Source organism: Coturnix japonica, chromosome 7, assembly GCF_001577835.2.
Source record: "Coturnix japonica isolate 7356 chromosome 7, Coturnix japonica 2.1, whole genome shotgun sequence".
Lineage (NCBI taxonomy): Eukaryota > Metazoa > Chordata > Aves > Galliformes > Phasianidae > Coturnix > Coturnix japonica.
In genome coordinates this window covers 33,138,411-33,147,208 of record NC_029522.1, presented here as the reverse complement: position 1 = coordinate 33,147,208, position 8,798 = coordinate 33,138,411, and the positions used below count along the sequence as shown (strand labels likewise).

Genomic DNA, 8,798 nt, shown 5'->3' with positions numbered 1-8,798 from the left:
CCCCTGTCACGGACGCAGGTGGATTTTTAGTTCAAACCGTGACAGGATGTGCCTAAGAAGTGAAGTTGAGAGCAAAAATACTGGATTCTCCTTACTGGTATTGAAGAGTAGTGAATGGTCCCATGTTTGTGAGAGCAAGCAATGAATCTGGGGAGAGCTGACAACAAGAAATTGAGGAGAAGACAATATGAGATAGTGTTATTTGAGAAGAGAGGGAGGAATGGAAGAATAGCACTAGTCAACTGGTGTGGCTGAGGAAAAAAAAGTCCTACAGATGGTCTTAATTATTGTAATAGACAATTGAAATAAATTGTCTATTACATAAATCCTGCAGTGCTTTACCCCATCAGGGCTTAGCTAGAGGTCTGAGCCACAAGCTCTGGAGGTCTGGAAAATGTCCTGGGATCTTTGAGGTCAATCATTTATGAATTAAGTTACCGATTTCCTTTTACATTTCTTTTTAAGCCAATTTCCTAAGTTCTCTGCGTACGTTAAGATTCTTCCCAGAGTGGAGGAAAAAAAAAGCTCTGCACATAGACAGCTTCATTAAGTCATTAAATATTAAATGAACTAAATTAAGCTTGAAAAATTACAAAAGAATCTTTTATTTCTCAGTGCTTAAATAAACAGCAAAGTTAAGACGACTTTCTTAGTTAAAAAAATGCTGCCATCCAGTGGCTGTTTTGTGCGTCAAACTGCTATTTGTTACCTATACATCTGTATTACCTTTTTTTTCCTCCTTCCTTGCATAGTGCCCCACACAAGGTTTGGTCATTAAAGTACATCATTTTTAACAGAGAAATGACAATGTGTTTGCAAGTACAGAAATCCTTAAAAATCAATGTGTTGCATAGGATGCTGTCTCACTAATTTGGATCCCCAAAGAGCAACATCGGGGTTTGAAAAGAGAGGGGACCTTAAGCATAAGAAAACAGTAAAATCGATCTGCTCATCTCTGAATAACACCATTTTGTATGTCACTATTTTTCCTCTGTATAGAGCTTCTCTGAGTGCTTGTTTCAAGTGATTCCACTTTACTGCATGAGAAAAATAAAAAAAGAAATTAAACTATCTCCAAGTGTCGTTGAAGACAAGCCCATAAAACAATTCACAGTTTAGGTAGATTCCTGCAGCATGGATACCTTGTCTGTAGTAAAAATATATATAAACAGTGGAACTTGTTATCAAGCCTGCATAGAGAGCAATATGTACAACTCTAAAGGTACTTTTTCAAAGCAATTTTAGGGTGTTGGTTATTGTGATAAACGATATATTAAATATCTTTCCTGCAGGGTTGCTTTGTTGGATTTGACCTGGCTCATGCTGTTGGGAACGTAGAGCTCAGTTTGCATGACTGGGGAGTGGATTTTGCCTGCTGGTGCACCTACAAGGTAAAAGAGATTTGTTGTGTGAGTTCCTCTGTAATCTCATTTACAGATGTAAGATGTGAGATGTACCTGCGGTGTTATTCACCAAAGCTTGGGCTGAATCTTTGAACCAGCTGTAGCATCTTTAGGTGGATAATGACTTGAGTGGTGCTTCCAAAAAGTCAGTGGCAATTCTTGTTGTTAGTGTTAGTGGATGGTGATAGCTGCTAGCAGTGGCTAAACATCTGCCCTGATGCACTCTCAGATCTGTGGCCATGGAATCAAAGGCTCTTCTCTTATTTCCCACATTGAGAATGTCTTGCCACTATGGGGTTTTTGTAATCTGTACCTATGTTAGAGCAACTTAAGAAGAATTTTGGATCATACAATAAGGTTGTTTTAGCTTTCTTCACTTTCTCTTGAGATTGAGAATCAACAGATGAAGTTAAATGAATTATTTCTCTATATGTTGAAATGTGGGTCTGCTTCAGCCTTTTGTCTATTAGATTTCAGATCTCATATGTAAACCCGAGAATATTTTTAGAAGTAATCTGAAAAAAATACATCTACTTGTACCTACGTTAGCACTTTGAGACAAGTGCTAAGATCTCCATTTTAAAAACCATGAGAAATATTGAAATTAGTCTGTTTTATAGAGCAGGGTGAGGTAAGAAAAGCTGTACATTACAGTTAACGAGCACAGAAGATGCTTACATGTTGATTTATTCTTTCCAGTATTGAAATTCTGGAGCAGGAGGCCTCGCTGCTGCCTACATTCACGAGAAGCATTCCCAGAGCATTCAACCAATGTAAGTGTATTTCTGTACTTAAATAAAAGGAGCTGTAAAAGTATTCCTGGTCATAGACCTGTGATATGTTTGTATGGATGGATGCAGAAAATTCTCTGATTCGAAGACTTTTTAGACTAATATTTGTTGCTGACTTATTACCTTAATGAAGGGCGTAGTGCAAGTTTAGGTAATCTGATCAGCTGACTTCTTAGCTCAGAAGGGTTGTTTTGTGCTAATTTAGGTATATTTTGAAATTATTAGTGTATGAGCTCACATCTTCAATAATTTCTTTCTTGAAGAAGGCTCCTATTGGTTCTAAACTAAGTGTAATCATAAAAGAGAATGCTTATAATATAAGAAACCCAAATCATGCCTGTGAGACTGCTTAATGTAAAGAGAATGCTTAATATCTTCCTTTAAAAAATGGATTTTTTAATCATTCAAGTCTCTGATTGGTGAACAAAATCAAAGGCAATTTCAGCTCTGTGTCTAGTAGCTCTTTAATACTGGCGTGTTTTCATTAAAATTATATTCACTGGTAAAGCTGGGAAGCATTACATGGAGATCTGTGTTCTCAAAGAGTTCATAATCCAGGAAAAGCTGTGCTATCAGAACTGAAGTTAGCTGCATTTAAAAAGAAATACCTGTTATTTAAAACATTGTCTGCCCTTTATGTATATTAAGAACAGTAGGATTAATACTTTTAATGCATTGACAAATGTAAACGCATTCTGGCTTTAATGCTTGGAGAATTTGCTTTTATTTTAGCTTGAGGAAGGCAAACTAAATCAGGTTTCAGAGAAATAATATTATAATAAACAGCTTCGCTGTGCTATGTGTTGGTTTCAGACTGTCTAGACTCCCAGGAGATAACAAAATAACGCTGGTAAGTTCTTCTCTGTCACCCATAACAGAAAACTCATGAGGCTGACATATGACCTGCTGTGAGCTGATTTGATCTTCACGTGTGAATGCTGGCAGAACGTTCCAGATATTGGGATAGTGCTGCTGGAAAGGTGTCTGTTACTCCACAGTTACTTGGTCAAAGTATTCAATTTTATCGCTGATTTAAATGCAGAGCAATTTGCTGTATGCTGTACAATCAAATAGAGTGGAATTTAACTGCTCTGGAAGTTGCAGTTTTTATGTTGAATCTAAAAAAAGTCTTTGGCTGTTGTCTGAATCAAGGATGACACCCAGTGGCCAGACAACTTCATTCAAAACAGAAGCACTAAACGGTTTCTTTACTTCCACCACATCCATACATAAGGGCTAATTAAGTTCCATTCCAGCTGATAGCCCTTGGTTAGCATGGTGAATGCATGGTGAGCACCCTGCTGTCAGATGACATAAGGGATGGGGAGGGGACGAACTTGCGGAGTCTTGAGATAGGAGCAAAAAGTCCTCTCTGAATCCTTGTAAGAAAAAAGTAAGGCACAATTTTGAAAGATGAAAGGGAAATAAATATATGTAAAGCAGTCAGGAGAATAATAGATAAGACTTGGCAGAGGATTAAATGAGAACTGTACACAGCCTAGTGTTTAAAGCAAAAGGATTTATCAAGACTTCAGCACAGACTAGCAGCAGGTAGAGGTTAAAAATACAAAGTTTAAGTGATGTGAAGAAGTGTTGTGTGTGCAGGAAGCAGCTGACGTCCAAATCACGTTGGCTTTTGCCATAATGTTAAGAAAGAAGAAATAAAGGCAACCATTTCATAGTACCTTTGGGAAGGACAAGACAGCCTCAGACGCGTTCGTCGTACGTATAGGTGAAAAATCAACTGTTTCTCTTAGATCTCTTTTCTTTGGGCTTCATGAAAATTGAAGATACCAGAACACAAAAGGTTTCTCTCTATCTCTTTATGTAGACCTGCATTTCCTGGAGAGATACCATGTTATTCCTTTTGGAACTGGAGCTGCTTAATCCCCAGTTGAAGTAGCTGAAGCTTCTTTGACGTTGAGAGCAATACAGCTTTGGAGTGAGGTGCTTATTGTCATGAGTGAGGGAGAATAACAGAGGTGTTGGGAAGGTTGCTTTATAACTACAGTGTCAGAAAAGTTGGTTAAAATGATTCTGTGAGCAGTGGGCTGATGTTCTGATTGTTGCCCTTGGAGTCTTATCAGATCTGAATGTCTTGACACTGCTGAAAACTGGGTAGAGCACCTTGGTGTGGCCAGGTTGGTCTGAAGAAGCAATGCTGAGACTTCCAGGACTCTGCACTGAACACGGTGCAATGGGAAGTCAGGGGTCACAGGTGATAGTGTGTGTGCTGCTGTGTGCAGAAGGGCCTGTCGTAGTCCCAGTGCATCCAAATTGTGGAGTGATGTATAGGCAGCGTCTCTGTGGAGCACAACACGTGTCCCCAGGGTGGGTGAAGTGCTCTGTATTGAGGTAGAAACAAACTCTTTCTTTGCCAAGGAGATGAGAGCAATTTAGATCCTTGAGCTAATTTAGAAACTGAAAGTTAATACCTCCCTTGGGAAAAGACTGTTTAGGAATAAAGGCATCAGCTAATTAGGCTTAATTGCATTGTCTTGGGACAAGTGATTTATTAGGCCAGTCTAGACCCATGATGGGCCTGCAGGGGTGTGTTCTCGTATGCACCAGCTGAATGGCAAATATCCAGTAGTACTTTTTAACTTTGGAATAAGTCTTTGGGACAAAAAAGAGGTTAATGTGCATTCACATCACCTATTCCCACTTTCATCTTTTCTGCTCTGTTCATCCTTTTATGTCACTGCCATGATTTTTAGCTTGTTCTTTGTCAAGCGTTTTCTATCTTCCTTCAAATCCTCCCCTGTAATTAAGCTTCATCTTCAAGCAGTCTTGCTTCTTTTCTCATTATAAATAATCCTCCCATTTTCTTCTCCTTGAAGGTGTTTCCTTATGTGTTGTCATACTGCCTTGTTTAGGTTTTAAGGTCTGCAAGAGGGGGCCTGTGAATCTCCTTGTAAATTCAAGGGATTATGTACAAGTTGCTGTATATCCAGTATGCATCCCCTATAGTGCAGCTGGAGTGTGTGTGAAAGTGATGCGCTGTTATCATTCCCTTTGTGTCCTCCCATGATACACAGACCTTTACTATAAGTTTTGAATTCTTAATCTTTGCAGCAGAGCATGTGGAAAATCAGACGTGGTTCCGTTTCTATTTCTCAAGTACAGGGGTTTTAAAAAGCACGGTGCTGAACTGATATCTGCTTTTGACTGTAGGCATCAAAATGCTGAAATAAGCAGAGATAAACAGGCAAACAAAAGCAGTTAGCCTCTCTGAGTCATGTATTCTTGCAAGCAGTACTTATAGCATTGGTGGTTTTGGCAGTAGACATCTACAGATCTTACAGGCAGATTTGGGGATTTTATGTGTATTTAAACTTCGGCCTGATGACTTGCTTTTTCATTTGTCCAAAACTCCAGCAATATGAAGAAATGTCTTTTCAAGCATTCTTCTTACAGTGTTCTTTTTCTTGATATTGGTCAAATTCTTTTAGTTCTTTATGGTATTCATTTGCCAATACCAATGTACGTGATGGATCAGAGCCAATTCCAATTTACATTCAGTCTTTTCTTCTGGACCGTGCTGGCAGGACACAAACCACTTGTTTTGTTCTGCCACAGCCCCCTCCCACCTCTACCCTTGGAAGTGAGAGGGGAGGTGTCTATGCTTCTCACAGGGGCAATTTCCCATCTGAAGCATTTCTCATCATTTGGTGTAAGACACAACTGCTTGAACACATGAAAGGAACCCAGCAGGCTTAGGCTGGTGGAAAGGTGAATGTAGCCTAAGGGCAACTCTTGCATTCCCATTAACTAGCCAAGGAAGAGGTCCTGGGGCTCTTCTCGAAGTTTATGGCTGCTGTAATCTCTTTTTCCCACTTCAAAAGATAAGTGTTGTTAGCTGCTTGCTCTTTGTGCCTCCATTCTGCTCTTCCAGACAGGTAGTTCTAAATGTGCTTTTCTGCTGTGCCTTAGTTCTGCCACTAAGGAAAGGCAACAAGCTGGTTTCCTTCCTGCTGAATGAGCTTCCAGAGAGGCAGCACTCACATCGGTGCCATACAGCAAAATGGAAGGAAAGCCACCTTTGCGTGCCTTGGGCCTCTAAGTTATTATCTTCTCTCTTATGCGTCTTACTCTTTGCTTTTCAATATGCACCCTTGCTTAGGGAGGGAAAAGCTGTTGGAGAGGACCCAGAGAATGGCCACAAAGATGCTCAGAGGGGCTGGAGCACCTGCCCTGCAAAGACAGGCTGAGGGAGTTGGGCTTCTTCAGCTGGAGAAGAGAAGGCTGCAGGGTGACTTCACTGCAGCCTTTCTATGTCTAAAGGGAGCCCTTAAGCAGGAGGGGAGTCAACTCTTTCAAGTAGATAATAGCAGGACAAGGGGAAATGGTTTTAAGTGGAAGGAGGGAAGATTTAGGTTGGCTGTCAGGGGGAAGCTCTTTGCTATGAGAGTGGTGAGGTGCTGGAACAGCTGCCCAGAGAGGCTGCGGATGCCCCGTCCATCCCTGGAGCTGTTCAAGGCCAGGTTGGACTGGGCTCTGGGCAGCCTGGGCTGGAATTAAATGTGGATGTTGGTGGCCCTGCATGTGGGGCAGGGAGGGAGTTGGAGCTTCATGATCCTTGAGGTTCCTTCCAACCCAAGTCATTCTGTGATGATTTTATGAGCAGGCTCGGGATGGGCTGTGACTCCATGCAAATACCTGTGCTCACTCTGGTGCCTGAAGAGAAGTGAGATACTGGGAGGGACGTTGCACATTCCTCTCTTGTCCCCTTCTTTCTCCAAGTCTGAATCCAATCTGTGAGCTCCCTTAATTTCTTGTCTTAGACTTCAGCTCAATAACATCAGTTCGAGTCTTTCAGTGTCATTTAGTGATGGTAAATGTTTTGTAATACAACTATATGATTCTATTGCAACTATTCTGATGCTTAGAACTTTGAATTCAATTAGTTTTAATCTCTGACATACATTTAGAACAAAACCCCTCATCTAATGTAGATTGCTTTTTGTTTCAGGCAAAGAGCAGAGGTGATAACTCTTGCATTTTAGCTAATAAGGATTCCAGTATGATAACGGCCTCGCATTAATATTGTGATTGCTATATTCAAAAACAACAGGGACTGAAGGAAGCGCATCTTCACAGATCTTTAAATTTTCATATAATAGTTCAGTCAGGTACATTTATTATTTAGAAATCTATCTAGATATTGTCCTCAAAGATTCATTTAAGGGATTGAGGAGACTGTATAGTAAATACATCATAATAATGAAAATCATCCAAGTCTCCTTTAAGTCAGAACTAACAGAAGTATTTCTTGGAGGGAATGTTGCTTCTGCTTCTTGTTTAATTTAATCTATTTGAAATAGCCTAGAAAAATTTACTGAAATCTGAAAGAATGTAATATGCTTTTTCTACCACCATAATGTAATTGGGAACTATTCAATACTTTATAAAAATCACTGAGAATGTTATTAATATATCTGTTAGTTGGCTCCCTGCTTGATTTTTAATTTCTGGTGCTAGGGAGAATATTTGATTTTTACCCCCACTAAGTGTGTTAGCAAACTGTCGGCTGTATTTCCCCTTTTCACAGATCTGATATTTCTCTAGTGCCAGTGATATATGAGCACTTTGTGCTAATAGTTATTCATAAGCTGATTTAAGTTTTTAATTCATTATCCTTAGAGGGGTTGGTTTTTGTTGTTTTTCTGCAAGGACTTTTCCCAGCCCACAATTTTGTCTGTTGCTCCATCATGCTTTCCTTTCACCTGATGGTAAATGAGGTTGTCATCCCTTATCACAAGGTTTGGTGCAGAATTGCTGGTCCTTCTGGCCCTGATTGCACTCGAGATGTGGCAGCCGTTCCTCTTCCTCTGCACTTTGTCTCTTGCTGCAGAAGTGAGCTCCATCTCCTTTCCTTCTAACCTGGAGGGGTAATGCAGAGGGACATGTTGAAATTGGTGTATTCCCACTTGTGTCGAGCCTAAAAGACTAACAAGGGACAAAAATCGATGCAAGAGGAGCATTTGCAACCTCTGCCTTCAAATACCTACCAGCCATAAATCACCTTGTGCTTGATTGAACAGCTTTGGTTTTTCACCCAAGAGTCTCTCTAATTGTGGCAACAGCTGCATTGAATTCCCCACCCTTGAGAGCACAGGAGCTGAGAGCTGACTGGTTACTTTTGGAGGAAAAAAGTCTGTTATATCTGTTATGAAACTGGCTTTTCATGATAATGGTCTAAAAAATGTGATGCTAGGCAGAAAATGAATTATTTCTTTTTAAACCAAGGCAGTCCTCAAAGTATTATTCTTTTTCTTTTGCTGATACTAAAGTATATCAGTGAAGTATTTCACCTGTACGTGAGGCTTAAAATCCTTTGTATTTTGCATCTCCATGTGAAACTGGGTGTTAACTTCCCAATTATTCTTCAATTTGATTAAACAGACCCATCAAGCCCACGTAAAATGTAAGCAAGGAAGACCTGGGTTGAAGCAAGACCTTGCTTTGGTGTGCAGGAAGATTGATGCAGGCTTGGTTAATGGGAGTTTGTTTAGCAAGCCTTAGTTTCAAGCATGAGTGTCGAATAATGTTGTCTTACTGTGTGAGTTTGTTTTGTTTCAGAACAGCTGTAAAATGTGCAGAA

The 8,798-nt window shown here is 40.1% G+C and overlaps 1 protein-coding gene across 1 annotated transcript in view; it reads left to right on the top strand.

The window, feature by feature from the left end:
- Nucleotides 1–1,271: 1,271 nt before the first annotated feature.
- The window catches only part of ARHGAP15 (Rho GTPase activating protein 15), a 337,309-nt gene continuing 329,782 nt past the window's right edge, over nucleotides 1,272–8,798 (top strand). Inside the window, exons 1-2 of the mRNA XM_032445704.1 lie at nucleotides 1,272–1,391; nucleotides 2,103–2,176. The gene's annotated coding sequence lies outside the window, so the exon portion shown is untranslated. The remainder of the gene's footprint in view (nucleotides 1,392–2,102; nucleotides 2,177–8,798) is intronic.